Below are 23,262 nucleotides of genomic sequence, written 5' to 3'. Positions count from 1 at the left end.
TTAAGCATAACCAACCCCAATAAACCCGGAGGTTGGGAAGTGACGGGGAATAATCAGATGATGACCTTCTCACAAAGAGCTGATAATGAGTCCATAAACTATGATCGGCTACGCTCAATTAAATCAAGTGGGAAATATTTTAGGTACTGGTATACATTGAGTTCCACCAAAGAAATGATTGGTAAAGTACCAGATGGTTATTGTGCTAAAATAATACAACCAGAAACTTGCATATACCAGATGGAAGAGCCTGAGATAGGATTGTTTGCAAGAGAAATGTGTTTAATGATAATGATGCATACCATTCCTTATATTCTCCCTGATAATGTATATTTTATATGTGGAAGAAAAGCGTATAAATGGCTCTCCCCGAGTTCCGAAGGTTTGTGTTATCTGGGAAGAGTAGTCCCAGAAGTTATGACCCTCACACATGTTGAAATGTTGGGAATACATAAAAACACACCGTCACCATATCTTCACACACAATATGAACACAGAGGCAAGAGAAATATGATACCTGGTGATATGCATAAAGCCGCTCAGTTAATCAGTGAGACAATTGGCTTCCAAGTTTTAGTCACCCTGGATCCCACCAGAATTGCTAGGGGTACATTAAGTTTTAGATATATCCAGGAACTTGCTAAATTAATAGATAATATCACCGAGATGTACAATGACACATTCAGGTACACAGGGAGAGAATTGCAAGCATACAAGAAAGAACTAGTGCAACACAGGCTAGTGTTGAATTATTTAACTGCTGTTACTGGAGGGTATTGCGTAATGTTAGCTACCCAATTTGGAGTAAAGTGTTGCACTTATGTCACCAATGATACCAGCAACCCTAAGGAGGTGATAGACCAGAAGATGGATGAGATTCTGCAGCTAAAGTGGGAATTTCGTAAGAACCATAATGCATCAGTGGCTGAAGCAGGGGAAAAGATAGAAGGATGGGTGTCATGGCTGAACCCAGTGAAATGGTTCTCGGGTCTAGGAGAGTGGGTCCAGGAAGTGGTCGCCAGCGTAGGCAAATTCTTGATCCTTATACTGATTGTCATCATAGTAATTGACATATGCGTCCGGTGTGTTCCTATTGTGTTGAAGTGTGGAAAATGTGAAAACAGAGTGAAATGAAGGAATGAAACTATGATGGTGGTCAGAAATGATAATATGTATACCGAGGTAGATACAGAGCTGCACTACAACCCTGAGCTAGGAAGTACCATCATTTAAATGTATAATATTTAGACATGCATAGAAGATATTATTGAAATGTTATTTATAGAACACCCAGACAATGTAAAGTCTCAAATTCCCCTTCAAAACTGCTGTTATAAGACTGGTGCATTCCCACATCTGTCACATGATCTCCCAAGATCCACGGTGTGCGTATAATAGTAGTTTTATGCCCCCACCTAGAGACACATTATTGATGGATTAAGAACCACCTTGTGCCATCCCATAATAACACTAAATAATATGTAAATGTAAGCCTACATTAAATTCTAATAGCAGATTGTGATAGCATGTTGTTTGCTATCAAAGGGTGGACTGTCGAAGCTGAATAATTGGCTGAGACAAGTTCAGTTTAAAATTTAATCGTGGCGACGCCATCTTGCGAATGGCTGCAAGACTCCATTTTGGAAATGAGATCGCAAGACACCATTTTGTGGTCAGCGTCAATTCAAGTTATAACTCAGGAGCTAAGAACAGATGGCAATGTTTTTGTTAATCTACCAAGGGCAACTGGAAAAACAAGCTTTCTGAGTAAAAGTAAATAAGAATAGACAATGGGTATTTTTACATACAAATTGGGAATCCCTGGATGCAGATAAAGTATAGTTGTGGCAATTGTAATATAATCCAGGCATTGATCTACACAATTGGATTTGTCTGAATCCTAGACAGGATGGCCCCAAACTCCACAGCTTGAGGTGGTAATACATTTGCATTTCACACAAGAGTCTGTGAGAACAAAGAGGTTTTGTTTTCCTTTGAACACACAACAGGTGGGGGCCTGCTGACAGAGGGCATGTAGAACTACAACCCTCAGCCATCCACACTGCTGGATGTTCACTTTGTGTATGAGAGATTATGCACTTAAATCTCACCCATTAATAACTAGCGTCCTTATACCAAACCCCGAATACCCACACACTACATAGTCGCACACAAGGTTCCATTAGCATCCAATTGTATGATTCAAGTTGGTTAAGTTAGTTTAAATGCTAAGAAATAGAGGTTTTTGATAACTAAGGTATTATACATGATAAGCAAGGTGTGTTTGGTTTCGTTCTGATGCGTACGCTTTTTACAGCATCCCGGTGTTATCATGGAGAGATCGCGTCATGCAAACTCAAGTTACGGATCGCAGAACTTACAAGCAACAAAATGTTTAGCTGATGGAATGTTACAGGAGGCATTACTAGAAAGACCCCTGTTGTCGGAGGCAGGGAAAGTCTATTTGAAACAACCTGTTAAATGTGCCGTAACATATGCTTCTCCTCTGGGGACCAATGAGATCAGCAGGAAGTTTTCCCTTTGTCCTGTTTCAGTCTGGGGGGGAATAAATACATGTGTCCAAATACTGGTTTGCCAGTTGATGCTGAATTTTGGGTTTACTGAGGATATCTAGTCTGAGGTCTATCTCTGGGTCCAGAGGCGCAGCATATGTATAACTGTACTTGGGTCTGTATTATTTCCTTTTACGCCTAACTTGTGTATGTATAGATTGCGTGTAACTGACTGTACTTTTACCTGAATAATACTTTTGCATTGGAAACACAGATTCCACTCCTGTCTTTATTTGTGGTTGTACTGCGTACGCAATTAGCGTTCTGTTTAGAGGTTATAGGCAGGTTTTGTCTTAGAGGTTCTAGGCAGGTGAATCTTAGAGGTTTATAGGCAGGAATATATTAAAGGTTAATACTGACGATTCAACAACACAATATATTGCTACAGGTATTTCAGATAACAGTTCTTCTAGAGGACAGTCTGGTGGATTGGTCTACTCCTACCCATTCTGTCATTGTTAAATTGGTTCGCTGCTGGTTGTGCTGTCCGATCAGATTACTGTTGTGGACTTTGGTAGGCCTCATTAGTTAATAAAAGCTAAATCCTTACTGAATGAGGCCTCTTTGATTCAAGTTTCCAACTATCCCTCTTCATGTTTTTATATTGGAGCATTGCAGGTGCACCTTTCTTCTCAGTGGGCTTGCTGAATTTCCCTATCTGGGAATCAGCGACACAATCTAGTTAGATCACTCAGAATAATATAAAGGAGTATGTTGAAACCTTTTGAGCTGTGCACCTTTGGTGGGACACTGGTGCAAGGCCTGAGTGTTTATACACAGGCCTGCCTGCCCCTTCTTTCTTGCCACATCTTTCCTCTTTCACCTCTCTTCCCCTGTAATCGATGACCAAATTATAAACACCTATTATTTTTGTTGTATTTATTCTAATAGTGGGGGTGAGAGAATTATGGTTATTTAATAAAAGTCAACTCTGCCACTAAGGTGTTTATAGCTAAAAATAAAAAGATGTGTGACATCTCATTTCCTAGTTTCATGTTTACCAAAGCTTTGATTTTGCTAAAGATTCTTGTTCTGGAACTCTACCTCTAACCCTCTATCTTTCTTTAGCATTATTGCCTCTGTATGTTCTGTTTGCCACTTTCTTGTTTTGTGACTTCAGACACTATTTTAACTTGCTGCTCTATATCAGTGGCCTAAATCTTCAATACTTTTATATTGATCTGTGTACTGGACTTTTACTGACTGTTTTACTGACTGTTACACTTCTGCCTTTCTTCCACTATGTAGGCTACTGATGTGTACTGAATCTTGCCTTTTTAAAGGCTGCTTTCCATATATAACCATGTGTCAGTTTCTTTTAGACATGGGACTCCAAACCTGATCTACACTAAGTAGTGGCTGAATAATCTGACCATAACATGAAGTCCACTTTAGCAAGTATCTTGACTACATTAACACATTTGCTGAACACAATTAACTGAATTAGTAATTACTGTACAATGTAGTAGTGTCAACATCATGTATGCCACTGTGTCCTATGTTCAATGGTGACTAATGTCAATTACAAATGTTCCTCAATAAATATGAGAACTCCATTTTTAAATGAAACAATAAAGAAATAGTTCATTAACCTTTTGTCAACTATACTATACTATACTATAGATTTAGCTGAGGGTTCACCATCTAAGGAAAAAGAAAACTGTATTATGCTTAATGCCATTTGCTTGCAACTTGATCACAACAGAGTTACTGTATATGATGTATCCAGGGCATACTTGGAAGTGATAGGTCACTCTGAATGTGTTCATCCCTCATAAAATAACTTGCAAATAAATTATTAGTATGCTTTTAAAAATGTTATGGATCATGTTTATGACCACACAAATTGCTGTGCTATTGGCAAATCTATTATACACAATTTATGCTCAATGACTGTGGCTAGATCTGAATTCCCACATTGGTTTGCAGAATTAACTCTGATTTCATCTGCTCAAAAAAGTATGTTTTGTCAAATCCTTTCTGAAAAAGTTAAAGATGATCTGCGTAGAGTAGAAATCACATAGGATATTGACAAATGTATTTAATTGTGTATTTAACTAAAGACTTGCAATTCTAGTAGCTGATGACCATTGCCCAACTAACTTCATGAATCAACTACAGGCTCTTTTAATATACCCATGGAGGTTACTGTTCTTTGGAAACCTCTCAGTCCTGATGAAAAACAGAGGTTCCATACTTCTTCAAAGTTTTGCCAATAAAGCCACATCTATTCATTTATTACAGGTGTATGGGATGGGATGTAGTTGGCATACCAGCATGTAGGATGCCGAAGGTCACAAGCCAGGATCCCGACAACATTGGGATCCCGGCTCCGGAATCCCAACCACCGGCATCTCAAAGGTAAGTATCAGTGGTTAGGGGGAGGGTTAGGTTCAGGGTTAGGGTTAGGCACAAGGGGGAGGGTTAGGGTAAGGCACTAAGGGAGAGGTATAGGTTTAGGGTGTGGTGAGGGGAGGTTAGGTTTAGGCACTAGGGGGAGGTTAGGGTTAGGCATTGAGGAGGGAGGGTTAGGGTTAAGGGTAGGGGTAAGGGTATGTGTTATGTTCCTTACCTAGCACTGTCAGGATTCATACTGTCGGGATGCTGCTGTCGGTGTTCTGACCAGCAGCATCCCAACCATCTGGATACCATACCCAACCCAAATGGGACATTATGCTGTAAATAGTTTATAATCATGACTGATATTAATGCTCAGATGCATTCAGAATAATATGATAACTTTCACTTGACTACTCACTCATACTCTAATTTGGTTAAGAAAGAAAAAAATAGTCTTACTTACTAAACCTTATTTTATCATATCTGTTCATTTTTTCACAACATATCTTGTTTTGTCAAGTTAGATTCTGCTGAACTCATGTGTTGCAGCTGATGAGCACTGGAGCTTTGACTGTGAAATACATGCTCCAACATTGGGCCACACTGACAGAGGCCACACAACATCTGTTGCTGAGAAAGAGACTTACAGCTACATGTGGTCTGCTACCTCACTGGTAAACCTAAGTATAAAATTCCTTACCTTAGTTGCACCTATTTTAAGGTCCCTGTAGAAAGGATGTAACTAAGTCTGTGTGTTTGGTGTCATCACACAGAGCACAAGGGTCTTTGGGATGGACCATCACCACCACATAGCCCTTGCTTCTGGCTAGCAGGGTACCTGGAACTGAATCCTGCAGCCAGGATCACTGCTGTGATTAAGCCAGAACATCCTTTAGATGATCCAGACAGGAAGCCTGCAGTGTGTTCAGATGATTTGGAGCACCCTTAGGCTTCACTTACCAGTGCTGCTGGCTCTGCCCCACCATACGACTAAATTTATGTCATGCACCCAATGTCATGAGGTCAGTCGCTAATGGGTGTGGCCAGCACCGGGTACATTTAAGCCCTTTTACAGCCCTGCCCTGGAGCAACATGCAGCCAATTTGAAAGATTTAATCTTGTCCACCCATGGTTTCAATTGTTAGAATGTCTATCAACATTAATACTATCCACCATTTACAGTTAATCATCTTTTACTATCAGGCAGCTTATTCAATATTATACAGAGGATTATTATACATCTAGCACTGTGATTCTGACTGTCTCAATATACTTATCTTTCCATGGGACTGTTGCCCAGGTTATGTTTACTTTTTTCAATTACTGTACTAATCGATTTTTAGCTATTACCATTTTTTGATTGTTCACTTGTACTATAAGGATTATGTAGGGCCATACTTTAAAATCATTTTCCAAAGGTTAAAAAATCCTCATATAATCACATAGAGTCCTCCTATGAGTTAGCTGATTGGTGTCTGAGCACATTACATCATGAAATAAATCCAGGCAATGCAGGTCCCATCCAAGCTAACAATCTGACCAGTAGGTTAATATGATATAAAAGAATACAGCAGCACTGCATTTTGTAAATTAAATATTTCATTTATATGTGTTTGCGCTGAAACAAATAATATATATTGAGTATACAGTATTTGAATAATTTGCAAATATAAGAGATAGCATCCATGACATCCAGGATAATTCTACAATTTATAATTTGATACCACACTACAACATTTAAATTTTCTGTAATTGACAGTATTGCATCCTCAGAGAGAGATCTATCATTGAAGTAATGAACATAAAATTGCTTTGCTTATCCATCCAGTGAAGTTGATAAATAATTAGTTATTTAATATAAGCAAAAAGAATTGTAGTCAATTTAACTGGTATTATAATCAAAGTTAGAATAGAAAAAGTGTATACAAATGTACTTGTCAAACAAAAGATTACAAGACTGTGACTACCCACTGGATGGGTGTATTGCCTATAGCAGCAGAAAGACCAGTAACATCTAAGAAATTATACCAGCTTATTCACAGGTGGCTCACTCTTTCTTTTACTGGCATCACTAAGAGGCATACCAGTGTCAACCTCTTAGGAATGTCATAGCAAAATGGCCTACCCCACTATGACTCTAGAAAAAATCACAAAGTGGTAACATTGGAATAATCACTATTTACTGTATTGAAATTTTTCTTTTTAAAGTTTAATAGATATTGTTTATACAAATCAATCTGACCCTGTAACTTTTCACACCAATTGGTGGTTTTATCTGATGTGAATAATTGGAGGTCACAGACAATGCCAGGATGACCTTTGTTAGCCTGTTTGACTATATGTCCAAGGCGGTACAGAACTCGGTGAGAAAAAATTGGCACATGGTGGCATCTGACCCGATATTCAAAGGGAAGATTAATGAATCACCACTGATGGCTTTTCGCCGTGGGTGCAACTTGAAAGAGATCTTGATGCGTCCAACTAATCTCCCTACTACACATGTCAAGACCTGGCTTCAGACTGCGAAACCTGGGTGCTTTAAATGCACTAATTGCATGACTTGTAGATCTCTACTAACAGTTCCCACATTTCTGCATCCTCATAGTGGAAGACCGATTAAGTTGAGATATAAACTACACTGCCTATTGGATCATGTAATCTATTTGCTTGTGTGTCCATGTGGCCTGGCTTATGTGGGCCTGACCACATGTGTTTTCTGCAAAAGAATGGCCAATCATTGTTGCTCCATCAGACAGGCCATTGCCACTGTTAGCTTGGATAAACCGGTGGCAACACATTTTGTGCAAGCAGGCCACCAAGTGTCATCATTAAAATGCTGTATCATCGATTGGGTGCCTAAACCCTTGAGAGGAGGGAACCATGAACTAAGTCTATGTAAATTGGAGGCCAAATGGATATACAACTTGGATACAGTGGCCCCTAGGGGTTTGAACGAGTTTAATCCCCTTAAAAAAATTTTAGATGAATTACTTGCCTTGGTACCATAATTACGTTTTTTTTTCCTTTTTGTTCTGTGTCTGGTTTGATTAATTACTGGATAAGTTTAGGATTTTGATACTTTTAGCTAGATAGTGTATTTTGGAAGTGGTTATTTAAGGATGTCAATATTTTGATCACCATCTTATTTATATAAGGTTAAAAAATGAACAAAACGCTACAAAAATTTATTTTAACATTATGAAAATAGCTCATTAATGGTGTGGGTTATTATGGGTGTGTTGCAGATTTTTAATGACACTGATTGTTTATAAATCCTGGGCTCCTGTACCACTTGTTTTGCCTCGTGCCCCCTTGCTGTCACCTATACTATGGTACTTTGTAATTTGCATCCATATATAATATATTCTTTCCTTGCTTAGTATTTGAGCGGATTGAATTAATAATGATCATGATGGATGATTTTTATAACTATTTGATGCCTCACATGCTCTGGATTTGAGTGTGCCTCACATCACATGATCGGTTGATCCGGTGATGTTGAGGCTGACATCTGTTGGAGATGCATGTTATGTTGTCCTGGTTGTTGCCATGATGATAAGACCTGCTTACCTGGTTACATGTGACCGGAAGTTTATCCACTACCGGCCCATGGGTCCCTGTGTTCCAGATGGTGGAACACCTCTGGTTTCTAGTTTAGCGGTGTTTGGCAATGTGACACGCGGGGGTGCTGGATACAAAAGGGGATACAGGTAAGGAGATTGGTGATGCTATTCTCTGGACATATGCTGTCTATTCATACACATGTTGTCCTGCTGGTGGTCTTGGTAAAGGTCAAGTTTGAACGAAATGTCGACTGACACTTGTAAACTATTAAATCGACTTAATCGACTTTGCCTGTTGGAAATGCTCTTGTGAGTGCCCCTTAATTCTACATGTGTGTGTGTGTGTATATATATATATATATATACATATATAAAGGAAACCAATTTACTGCTGCCTCTAGATTTGTATTAGTATACGTTGGGTTCCAACTGCATCACAGACACTTGGGTTAAAATATCCAGCACTGTTAATTTATTCTTACCTCAGCTGCACCAAGGGGATTAGGTAGGGTTTTTTCATATGGCACTGCATCATACTATGAAGACATAGGGGATGATTCAGAGGTAGACACAAAAAATCCATTGTGCACCAGTGCCACCAGTTTCCCTCGGGACATGCATCTGAGCTGCACTGCTCATTAATCCTTATGGTTGCTGCACAAAGATGCAGATCAAAATTGAATGCAAATAGATGCATTTTTTATGAGTGTTTCTAAGTTGTAACTGGGGGTTGGCCACCAGCCGCTGTCATGTTGCTGTCAGTAACTGCATCTTAAGAAGCAGTTGTACTGACAACAATGTCCATCTTCAAAAGGTACTTAAAGGTAAGAATCAAGTGTGCTTCTTTTTGTCTTTCAAAGTTACATTATTGCAGTGCCAGACTTGAGAAAGGGGTCTTGAATGGCCCTGAAACATTGGCTACCATAGGCATGCATTAAAAATCAGTTCTTTCACAAATAAGTTCAGGAGTGCCGCTGTCTTCTTGCTAGACTATTGGATTCTTTACAGAAGGCACCCTGGCACACAGATCAGATTTATTTTGAGTGCCAGTTCTACCTTGGACCATATACAATATTGGGACCTGGAGGCCCCGCTCGGAACAAGGCACCAGAGCATCATTTTGAACTTTTCTTCAACACTTGGATTGAATCTTTTCCAGGATGGAACAGACCACCCCTACCCCACACAATTTGCAGGGGGACTCCGCAGGCTTCAGGGGAATCACCCTATCCAAAGGCATATCACACAGTTTCACTGATGCAGAAGCTCAGAATATCCTATTTAAAGAGCACCGGCAAGCCACTGTTAAAACACAGGATGCACAGGATCTTTACCATCAACTACTTAATTTAAAGTAAAGGGAAACTGACTATTTATTACATGGCATTGCCATATCTGAATACTAATGGGATGAAATTATCCCATGAGGCTTTCGTGTCAAAAATGCCCTGATAATTGGGACGTTCAACCCCGAGTTCTGTAGGAAATGGTTCAGAGTGATCAATAAATTTGAAGGATCTCATGCTGCTGGTCATCGATGAAGCAGGACAAGAACTTACAATAACAAGAGATAAAATTGACACATTGGCCACAACATCAAAGGTTATTATTGAACATAAAAGCAATATGGATCTGATACAAAAATGATAAAACAGAGTGATTTATATTGCCAGGAACTGATTAAATTTTAGCGCAATAAAAGATCTATTGTTAATGAAGATTATGTAAATAACTGTGTATACCGCTGGCTTACTGGGAATCCAGATTCCAGCCGCAAAACCAAAGGAAGCTGCATCAGGGGTGGAGAGCTAGACATGAGAACAAACAGGCTGAAACCAACATGTCCAACAGTGACAGTGAATTTGCCATTCGCGACTCTGATTATAGTTTGGAGACACAAGCACCCCCTTTAGGGACAGAGACAATCGCTCAAGGGGAAACAGTCATAAAAGAATGCCCACCCATCAGGGGGGTCAAAACAAGAGGCAGGAATGGACAACCCTCAAAAAAGAAAACTTAATATGCAATCTCTCTTCACGGACACTGTCAGATATTGAAATCAGTGCCCTAAATAAAGGCCTCTCATATGTCCCCACCAACATCCACAGCGACCTAAAATGGCACGTCGATTTACATCAGTTCTCTCATAACCGTAGGCTACAAGAATTTTTTCAAACCAGAGAACAACATGAAAGTCACAATCATTTCAGTAAATTTCTGCATGCACGAAGCAAGTCCACTTTCGATTCCCAGTCAACTAATTCTTCATTGAAAACATTTAACCAATTAATGGATGACTCTGTCTCCAGATACATCAGCACACCCAGCAAACATCATCATAATCTGACACTAAAGGAAAAGTCAGCATTAAAGGAACTGGGCGCCTACAGGGACATCATCATATGTCCCGCTGATAAAGGAGGCGCTATTTTAATTCAGAATTTGAGTGACTACGAACAAATTAGAAAGACAATTAGCAGATTCAAACACATATCAGATACTGACGAGAGATCCCACCAATGAATATAAGAAGGAATTGGACCAGATTCTTGCACAAGCAAAACAGGATGGCCTTATTAGCGAAAAAGCAATGACAGCCCTGATACAAGAATTTCCAGTAGTACCTATAATCTATACGGTAACTAAAATCCACAAAAATCTTCAATCACCACCGGGCTGCCTGATTATATCAGTGAGAGGCTCGCTTTACCAACCCATCTCTATGTTTCTAGACACCATACTGCAGCCACTAGTTACATCACAACCATCCTATATAAAGGACACCACGGCATTCTTGTTGGCATTACAATCGATCACAGCTGTTCCACAAGACACACTTATCTGTGTAATGGATGTTTCAAACTTGTATACCTCGATTCCACACAACCATGGAATCTATACCATGAGAACATTTATTGAACAACAGCAAATGACCATCCTGGATAAGGATTTCTTCTTACAGTTACTCAAACTGACCTTGTCATGCAACTATTTCATGTATAACAGGAAGTTCTTCCTACAAGTATCTGGATTTGCCATGGGCAGTAACGTAGCCCCAAGCTACGCTAATGTCTACATGTTCAGAGAAGAATGAAAAATGTTCTTTGAAAATGAAGAAATAGATATATAGACGATTTATGTTATGGACTGGAGGCACAGAAGCATTTGAAACACTAATTCAACAGATCAATAACTGAGATTCACTTACTTTAACTTATGCATCAATACAGCACCTCTACGTTAAACTATTTGGATATACAAGTTACTATTTTGGATGTCCACATTACCATGGGAGTTTATTCAAAACCAACAGACCGTAACACCTTACTTGCAGCAAGTTGTCATCACCCAAAATTACTAGTGAAAGGACTTCCAAAGTCACAAATGTTCAGAATTGCAAGGATTTCAAGTGACCTTAATCACACAAAACTGGAATTGGAGAAAATAATAGACAAATTTGTGTGATGAGAAGATATTCATTACCTCTACTCAGAAAACAGAGAGATGAGGTCCTGATGATAAACCATGAAGAATTACTGAATCCCAGAATTATGAGCAACAGAAATGTCATCCCCTGGAAATTGGAGTACCAGACTAGCAGCCCCGTAATAAAGAGAGCTACACGAGCTCTGTAGCCAATAGTATCATTAGATAAAGACCTACAATGCTTCAAGGGTAAACCATGGCCTGCTATACATGGGGCAGGAACATAGAGGACATTGTGGTACACACAGACATTACTGGGTTCAATAAAGTCAAGCAGGACAGTCAGTTCTTACTGACCCAGAGCACACAGTTGCTACATATGTACTAAGTGTAAAACATGTCAACATATGCTCATGGGATCCATGTTCAAGAATCCACATCGGGATCAGACATACCACATTAACCATGTCCTAACCTGCACCTCAACTTATGTTTTTTATCTAATTATGTGCCCCTGCAGTTACCATTACGTGGGTAAGACCACCAGGACAGTAAGAGAACGTATGGCACTTCACCGATTGGCCATTAAAGCTGCACTTACTAAAAAAGTTACTGACCAACCAGTTGCCAGACACTTTTTACAAGCTGAACATCCATTATAATCTTTCAAACATATAATCATTGATCCTGTTCCATTTTCATTGCATGGAGGAAACAAAGGGGCACAACTCCTATGACTTGAAGCTACCTGGATACACAGATTGGACACCATCCATCCCACAGGATTAAATGAGAAATTATCTCTAAATGTATTTTTGTAGTGAATATGCATTAAGTAGTCTGCTACCTTGGCATACAGTCTGAATTATCCATCTACAGTACCCCTTACTGATTCTATATCCATTGCATCTATAGGAACATCTGGATGATTAGCCATTAGTAAAGAGAACCTTCATATTTTAATGCCTGTCCATTTATTGGCATGTGTGTACCTCCTTACCTCAGCTCCACCAAGGGTATTAGGTATGTTTTTTTCACATGGCACTGCATCATACTATGAAGACATAGGGGATGATTCACAAAAACTCCATTGTGCGCCAGTGCCACCTGTTTCCCTCTGCACATACATCTGAGCTGCACTGCTCATGAATCCTGATGGTTACTGCACAGAGATGCAGATTAAAATTGAATGCAAATAGATGCAATTTTGATGAGTTTTTCTAAGTTGTAACAGGGGGTTGGCTACCAGATGTGGTCATGTTGGTTCAGTAACTGCAACTTAAGAAGCGGCTGTACTGACAATGATGTCCATGTTCAGTCATACATTCTGCTCCTGCCATTGCTCCTGATAGTGTGGACAATGATCCACCAATAGTGCATCTTTTGACGCACATTGGCAGATTTTCGCAGCAGCTGGTGGGCATCTCAATAGCATGCCCACTGGCTGAAGCATTAGAATAAAGATGTAGTATCCAGAAGCGACAAAAGACAAAGCCACTACTGCAATAGCATCCACCCTATGATTCACTTTATTAGCTCTATTGTTATTTAGTTCACTGTCTATCACAAGATTTTACCCAGGAATTACATTACATTTAGAAGGGTTGTGGAGACCACATAAAACATGGTGGTGTGTTTAGTAAAGAAAATTTCCATTCAGATGGTAAATTCATTTATAGGGATGTAGTATGTCAGCATTGTGTAGCTTTATGGGCTTTACAACTTGGTAAACTGTGGTACTATGCAATGTTTACATGGTTTGTAGAACTGTAGTTATTTTCAGTATTACATTGGAAATATACTATATTTTGACTTAGTAAGAGGGAAAGTTTGGTTATAAAATATGTTGTCACAAAATATTGGTGTCACATTTCTTTGGGAACTTATAGATTCAGCACGATATTTTTACATTACCAGTACAGGGTGTGGATTCTAAAACAATAGGGGTATTCATTATTTATGTTGCACTTGTTTTCCAATAGGACTGAAAGGGCTTCACAGTTGCATTTGAAAATACACAAGATACAAAAGAAACTTAAGTTAAGTATTAATAGTCTACAGAAAAAGAGCTAAGCATTTGGGTTGTATTTTTTTTTTTTTAAATTATGGAGCGTTAATGAAATGAATTAGAAAACAGGTAAGTCTTGAGTTTATTTTTGAATGCTTTTAGTGTGAATGCCTTTAAAACTGTGAGAAAATTAGCTCCAAAAAGTAAAAGCAACCAAAATAAAAGCTTGACTCCCAAATTAATAAAGATATATTCCAGGTACTGCACCGCTAATTGTCTTTCATCTGCAGCTTAAAATTAGTAAATTGGGATATAAGAAATAAGAAGGTACTTTGGACCCCTTTTTGTTAATAAGATTTTAGTGACCTAAAAAGGAAACACAACATTCTGAAAAACTGTGTTTATTCTTTATTTTCTGTCTTACAAATGCTATGTATTTTATTTTAAACTTCTAATAAATTAAAGTAACTAACATCTATATATTTGCATTTAGATATACTTAAAGCTATACATATGAATGAAGTCTTAAGTCTTTGCTAAAGAACCAACAATATATTACAGCAGCATGATCATTTTTTCTCTTGCTTCATTTGTTAAAAATAATTGGACATGGCTTATTGTGATGATTTCAATTATCTTTGAAACTAATGTTGGCTATTGTTGATGCATGCTGCAATTATAATATAGCACATCATAACATTTAAACATAATATGTTTTCCACTTCAGATACTGCTAAGTGTTGAGATAGATGGCATATCTGTACCTTGTTGTAGGTTATCCATGAAAGCGGTCTTTTACATTTAGCCTTTCAAATATTTGATAGTATTATGTGAAGTGGGTTTAAACAATAATAGCTTCAGCTTTTCCATTTGAAATACTCTTTAAAATGCAAAATTGAAACATGAGATGTTTCCATCAGAAAATATATTTTATAGTTTGTATGATCATATTTAAATGTATGTGATATCCACCCTCCTGCAATCTTCATACTCTGAACTTTATGCATTCAACAAATTTAAATGTATGTGATATCCACCCTCCTGCAGTCTTCATACTCTGAACTTTATGCATTCAACAAATTTAAATGTATGTGATATCTTAAATTGTTGCAATAGCCATTACCTTGTTTGTGATGTTGTCAGTGAAGCATAGTTTATGATGGCATACTTGGCTGTTGTTTACATAGTCAAATACAAGGCAATTTAACACCTTAGGTCAGCTAGACATGTCTCAGACATAGCCTATGTTAATCAGCCACAGTATATCTTACTAGTTAGATCTAAGAAAGCTGTGCTCGAATTTGAGCTGTGCATCTCATGCACGAAGTATCCAAAATGAACAGTTAAAAAACAGTTTAACAAACATTGAACAACATCAAGAAGCAGGTAATTTCTAAATGTAACTTTAGGCATTTTGTACTCTAAATCATCATGTACCAAATATTATTCATTCTTATTTCACTCCATGGCGTGTTCTCTAGGGCTATTACATCCTTCACTCTCCCTGCAGCTCTTCCCTATGTGCACATTGCAGCCTCAATAATCTACTCCCCTCTTATGAACACACATGAGCTATTTAATTATCTTTATAAATTGACAATAACATCCACAACCTGTCACCATAAAAAACTTTCATACAAAACCCAGAACTATATTTATATATTTCTCCTTCTACTTCTATTAGCTGGTGACATATCACCAAATCCAGGCCCTACACACATCCCCTACTCACAATGCAATATAAATCCAGCTAACCTCAGACACATCACGTGCCTCCCATCACCCTCCAAAACACTGAAATGTGCCTTATGGAATGCACGCTCTGTCTGCAACAAGCTAACATCCATCCATGACCTCTTTATTTCAAATCACCTCAATCTTCTGGCATTAACAGAAACATGGCTCACGCAAACAGACACTGTCTCCCCTGCTGCCCTCTCACATGGTGGCCTACACTTCACACACACCTCCAGGCCTGGTAATAGTAAAGGAGGTGGAGTAGGAATACTACTGTCCCAATCTTTTACATACACAGTTATTCCACAGGTAGCATCCCTTACATTTACATAATTTGAAGTACATTCTATTAGGACTTTCACTCCTTTCTCACTGCGCATTGCTGCTATCTATCGCCCACCTGGACCACCCAATCAATTTCTGGAACATTTTTCTGCATGGCTCCCTCACTTCATATCCTCTGACATCTCCACCATCATCATGGGTGATTTCAATATCCCCATTGACAGTCCACAATCCCCTCATGCCTACAAACTTCTCTCCTTAACATCCTCCCTTGGCCTCTCCAAATGGACTGACTCCTCTATTCATCAAGATGGCCACTGCCTTGATCTTGTATTTACCAGACTATGCTCAGTTTCTGATTTCACTAATTCTCCTTTCCCGCTCTCAGATCATAACCTTATCGCCTGCACACCCTCCTCCATTACGTCAACCTCAATGCCAAGCAAATCAACCAAACCTCCTAAAACCCGCAGAGATATTAATGCTATTAATTTTGAACAACTATCCACCTCTCTGCAGCAATCACTCTTACCTATTTCTAATTTCACTTCTCCTGATACTGCTGTATAACACATGAACCAGACCCTAGAACAAGCCTTTGATGAAGTAGCTACAGCAACCCATCACATTCCACATAGACTTAGACGTCAACCATGGCATTCCAAATTCACAAGACGCCTACAAAAACTCTCATGTAAAGTAGAACATCAGTGGTGAAAGTCTCATACTCCAAGTGACTTCCTCACATATAAGACTATCTACCACTCTTATCGTAATGCACTGGATAATGCCAAACATACATATTTCCAATCTGTCATCTCTGCCCATGCCTCTAACCCCAGGTGACTTTTTAATACATTTAAATCACTACTTACCCCTCAGTCACCCAACCCGCCTGCTACTATCAGTGCACAAGATCTTGCTACCTATTTCAAGAACAAGATAGATAATATCCAAAATGAAATGGTATGCACTTCCTCAGCCAGGCACTTGTTCAATTCACTACCTGAACTCAGTGACATGTTCTCATCATTTGACCCCAGTAATGAAGATGAAGTATCTAAATTCTTCTCATCCTCCTACTCTACTACCTCTCCTCTTGATCCTATGCCCTCACAAATCAGTAAAGCTCTATCTCCTGTGCTCATCCCACACTTAACTAAAATCTGTAATCTCTCTTTCTCTACTGGTATATTTCCATCACTATTCAAGCATGCAGTGATCACTCCTATTTTGAAAAAACAAAATTCTGACCCTAACACTCTCTCAAATTACCATCCTATCTCCCAGCTACCTTGCTCCTCCAAGCTACTGGAGAGACTTGCCTAAACTCGCCTCACACACTTTCTTAACACCCACAACTTATTAGACCCACTTCAGTCTGGCTTTGGTTCCCAACACTCCACAGAGACAGCACTGACTAAGGTAGTAAATGATCTGGTCACTGCCAAGGCTAAAGGCCATTATTCACTTCTAATTCTTCTAGATCTCTCTGCTGCCTTTGACACTGTTGACCACTCTCTCCTCATACAAACACTACAATCCCTAGGTCTTGAAGACACATCCCTTTCTTGGTTCTCATCCTACCTATCTAATCGCTCCTACACTGTTCGCTTCTCTGATTCCACCTCCACTTCGCTACCTCTATCAGTGGGAGTACCACAAGGCTCAGTATTAGGTCCTCTGCTTTTCTCAATCTATACCACCTCTCTTGGCAAACTAATTAGCTCTTTTGGTTTTCAGTATCATCTGTATGCGGACGATACTCAAATTTACTTATCCTCCCCAGATTTGTCACCATCCATGCTGGTCCGTGTCACTGACTGTCTCTCTGCCATTTCATCTTGGATGTCATCTCGCCACCTCAAACTTAATATATCAAAAACAGAATTAATTATATTTCCACCAGCCAATTGTAGTTACCAACCTGATATCTCTATCACTGTTGACAACTCGAAAATCAACCCCACCCCACAAGCTCGCTGCCTAGGTGTCATCCTTGACTCTGAACTGTCTTTTGTTCCCCACATTCAATTTGTCTCCAAATCCTGTTACATACATCTAAAAAACATATCCAAAATTCGACCATATCTTACGCAAGACACTGCAAAAACTCTAATACATGCACTCATTATTTCCTGCATTGATTATTGCAATAGTCTGCTTATTGGTCTTCCCAAAAACAGGCTCTCCCCACTACAATCCATTTTGAATGCAGCTGCTAGGTTGATCTTTCTCACCAAATGTTCAGTGTCTGCTGATCCACTCTGTCAGTCCCTCCATTGGCTGCCAGTCTTCTACCGTATTCAATTTAAAATACTTACACTCACACATAAAGCTATTAACCAAACCACACCAACATACATCTCTTCACTTATCTCAAAATATCTTCCAACCCGACATCTCCGCTCTGCACAAGATCTGCATCTCTCATCCCCACGCATTACTTGTTCCCATGCATGGTTACAGGACTTTTTACGGGCTGCACCAACCCTGTGGAATGCCTTACCATGCACAATAAGACTTTCCACTAGTTTCCAAACATTCAAGCATTCTCTAAAAACTCACTTCTTCAGACAAGCTTATCAGATTCCAGAACCGCCCACCTAACCTTTTTATAGCATCCCTATCTAACTCTCTTCTCATAGTAAACACCCGTCACATCTTCTCCTTCTTCAATTTTACTTCCTTCTAACCCTAGGCCAACTTTCCAGTGTGATTGGATCATACAGCCCACCAAGAACATCTACAATCGGGCTGGACCAATTTGCAATATATAGCACCTATCCTTGTGTATCAACACCTATTTCCCTACAGATTGTAAGCTTATGAGCAGGGCCCGCTTACCCTTATGTATGTGTCTTACGTATGTCATGTATGTATGTCTTTTACAACCCAGTAAAATGTTAATGTTGATTCAAATTGTAAAGCGCAACAGAATTTGCTGCGCTATATAAGAAACTGTTAATAAATAAATAAATAATAATCATACATATGATGCATACTGTTGTAAGGCACCAATGTACTGTGCTACATTATGTTATGCATTTGTCCTTGATGACCTCTTTCTGGAAACAAGTTGAAAGTACTGTATGTATTTTGCCTCATATAGGATTTATTTGAATAAAATACTGGTGTGTGCACTTTGACAAGTTCTTCTTGTTCTATTTATTTACTGTGTAGGGTCCATTACTCAATTCATTACATTAAATACTCAGCTTCCCTGTGTACTGGAACTCACAGCTTCACAGATCAGAATTTTCTTTTACAAAAGGCACTAATATGCTTACATAGCATGGGCATATTTATAATGGGTGCAGAATGTGTGTGGTGCACACAGGCCCTTGGGTCCAGGTGTGCAACTCCATACACCCTGCACCCACAGCATATACTTACGTTTTCACCACAGGTGCAATAATCATTGGGAATATGGCACTGGTGCCATTGTCTCTAAGATCCGTGCATGTACAGAGAAGACTCTTTGGGAAAGTGGCACCTGTGGCGTTTTCTTGGAGATCTGCTTAAGCACAGTAGACACTGGCATGGTGTCAAAGTCTACTCAGCACACGCACCAACAAGATGGTCACAGGGGGACTGCATGCAGGCCCCTCCTCTCTTGAACCACCTCTGATAAATTGCCATGATTCCAACTCAATGTTTCAGGGAACAAGAAAATACTAGAATTCTTTAAAACTTATGCATAGCCTGAGAGTATTTCAGCATTTGGAAAAAAGATGTATTGGACAATAAAATTGCATTTATTTACCTCAGCCAAGATTTACATTTTAGTTGGTTCATCTGGAAATTTCCAAAAAAATAGTTAAAAGAATAGGGCCATGTCATGCTTTATGTGTATGCATAACCAGAAAAATAATGATTATTTGAAAGATTCTGGACTACTGTTTGTCTAATTTGCATAGTTATAAATTAATATTGGTCATATTTATTAGATAAGTGACAATTTTAAGAAGAATCACATGGGATTCATATCTCTGTAATAGCTTTATAATTTGTCTGATTTTCCAAATATTTGACAAATTTCTGAAGAAATGGTCAGAGCACCTGCAAAACACATGTAAGGTGAATCATTTAGACCTTCATAAAAATCAATTAATAGGACTTTTTTTTAGCATTACCAGAGAAAATACACAGTAATTGAGAATTAGTATCTGCACAGAATCATTTAAAAAGCAGGGATCAGCCTCTGTCTGACATAAAAACAATCACTATTGATTAAAACTTCCTGCAGGAGAAACAGCATGTCAATTCTACCTGTACCTTTTATCCATGTTTAATATTCATTGAAAGGACAGATCTCCTGCTCAAACATCATGAGTAATGACACAGGACTAACAATTACAGACACACCCCTTAAACAATTCCAGCTAGCATAGCAACACACAATGGGCCAATAACGTGGTAGGATAATGTCAAGACTAAAAACCACTTATACCCACAAACAAAATGGCCACTATCCATTTATTCCCTGAGGAAGGCTGAACAAGCCAACATGCATAGGAGTGCACTCCATTACTCCAGACCATATCCAAGATGCAGTTTAACAACTAGTCTCCTCCCCGCGCGGTCACCTGGCAGAGGTTACTTCCGGAATTCTCTCCATCCCGACCGCTAATATGCGCACCCAGGCAGTGGAATGCACAGGCAACCAGAGGTAAGTTTTCCTGTGGGGTCCAGGCTGGAGAGCACAAGCATACGCTCACCAGAATACGGTCTGGATATACAAGGTGACCAGAAGACTAAAGAGGACGGGAACTACGAGACAGGTGAGGCCTCACCGGGACTGTATATTTAAACTGAGACAGCATCTACCGAGTCTGTTTTACATTCATTGCAACCACTATTGCCCACTGGAGGTTGAGGGATGCCCACCTACCAACCCCCTAACATTGCCTCATATCACCCTGGGACTGATCACCTGATACAATCCAGCACTACAGACTTTTTAGAGCTCATATACATCATGACTTCCCTCCCCCTTATCTTAAAGCTACTGTATATTTGACCAGTTATTGTCCATATATTTTTAGAAGTGTTACCAGATTAATCCATGGGGCACTGTGACTCCTACTAAAAGGATTTTTCATCACACACCAATACTGACTATTCTTATTCATTTTCATTGATACTGTTGGTCACCTAATATACATAAAGTTCATATCTCATAATCCAGAATGTTTGCAGTAAGAAGCATTAGACAATTTCCAGGTGCAGACTACTTTTGTTATTTATATATGTCATTAATATTGCCATGCAGCTGGCACCATGTACAATATGGGGAAAACTGAGCATAGGTATATATTTTTTTATGTTTCAAAAATGTGCTTAGTGTTATCATGGCTGCTACCTATCAAGGCTATATAATGTCTAGTTGGATGTGGCTCAAAAGCCAGCCATAGTCTAGATGTTACCTTCTGTACTGTACCTGAGTGGTGAGTGCATTTAACTGCAATTTAATAGTGTGTTAGACATATATGTTGGAACTTGCAGAGATTTGGTTTTCATGAAGATGGGCTACAAGCTTGTTGTAAATCTGTGGATCAAACTATGAACAAATTCCCCATGCTTAGATGCATAGATATATGTTTAATGTGCAGTTGTGCATTTGATGATATGCAGTAACACAAAATTGACAAATGTCACATCTTTATTTTAAATACACTATTATACTTTGTAACTGTTGGAAAAAGAGAACTTAATGATCATACAATTTGTAAACATAAGAGAATATAATAGATATAAGGACTTTCTTGGCCTAAGGGGAAACTTTGGTAACATTTATTTAATTTGAAATAGAATCTCTTTCACAAACTGGTACAGCCTAAGGGAATGAGAAGCAATTTTCCTTCATATACATGCTAAATAATTAATTTGCTTGGAGCAACTGCATCATTTGAGCAGTGTTTGGATATGTTAGAGAAACAAAGTTTATTTGATCCATTTTCTAGTTATTTTACAAAGTAGACAAAACAGGTGCTAATATAGCCAATTACAACTTCCACTTGTAAACAAAGAATTGTAGAGATGTTTTATGTCCAAGAGCTGTTAAAGTGTTTTGTTTTGTAATTTTTTGCTTACATTTATAAACACAAACAATATATTTATAGACATAAAATAAAAGTAACTAAAATCTTATTTAATAGGTAGTTTATTTGATAATTTATTAAAAGTTTACTATGTAATTTATAACAACTCTATTTAATCAGCTTTTAGCTTGCTTCTTTATCCATTACTGCTGGAAACGAGCAATGTAATTAAGTTATATAAAGCAAAAAAATATATATCAAATGCATACATTTATTTTAAATTAGGATCTTATAAAACGTTTTCTAACTATATTGCTTTTCCATTTATAGTTTTCTTTTGTGGTTTTCAGACCTGGATTTATACTGAAGCAGTTAGATCTGTTTATCTTTGTTACTAAGTGGAATACTGCAACACAATACTGGATATGACTCATTGGGGCATATTTACTACACTGATGTATCACATTTTCTACGAATTTACTGATGGTATATTGGCAGGATTATATCCCCCAGATTTTCAAAAACCCAAATAACCATGACCCTCATTCAGAGGCGGTCGCAGGAAGCGACTGCTCTCTCTGAGTGAGGGCAGCCGCTTAATTTTTGAAGTGCGGCCTCCTGGTCTTTAGGTAAGCTGCGGGTTACCACCCACAGCTTATTGACCGACCAGGTTGATAGTCGTGATGGTGAACACCATCGCGACCATCGGGGTTTACGACGAGACCCTAAGGTTGGGTCTCGGCAGCTGCAAGCCCCAGGGTTCATCCTGCTCTGATCGAGCAGAAAGCTCCACACTGACATCAGTTATGAAGTCAGTGCAGCCACCCACAAAATGGTAGGTGTTCCTTAAGGAATGCCTCCATCTTTGAAACCACCCCCCCAGCCCGCCTACAAAACAGGTCATGCTGTCGATCAACATTGACAGCTGCCCCTTTTGTAGAGAGCTCTGGTGCGAGAGAGTTTCTTTCTCACTCCGGGGCTTGCGCATGCACAGTGCAGCCGCTGTGCATGCGCAGGGCTAACTATTGACCCGGTTGCGAGCACATCGGTGCTTGCGACCGGGTCTGAATGAGACTCCATATACCCACCAAGAACTCAGACTTTACAATAAAATAGGATATTAAAGCACCATCAATTAATTTACATTTACAAGTATAGAAACCCAAATTTTACTAAGTGGCTTTAAAAACTGCCAGAAAACAGCCAACAAATATACCCAAATAAATGACCTGTGTGTTTATAGTGGTAGATGTGGATTTAATAATAACAGTTTAATAATTGTCTAA

The sequence above is a fragment of the Taudactylus pleione genome, unplaced genomic scaffold (genome assembly GCF_031769625.1).
Source record: "Taudactylus pleione unplaced genomic scaffold, aTauple2 ptg000064l, whole genome shotgun sequence".
Lineage (NCBI taxonomy): Eukaryota > Metazoa > Chordata > Amphibia > Anura > Myobatrachidae > Taudactylus > Taudactylus pleione.
This window is presented reverse-complemented; position numbering follows the sequence as displayed.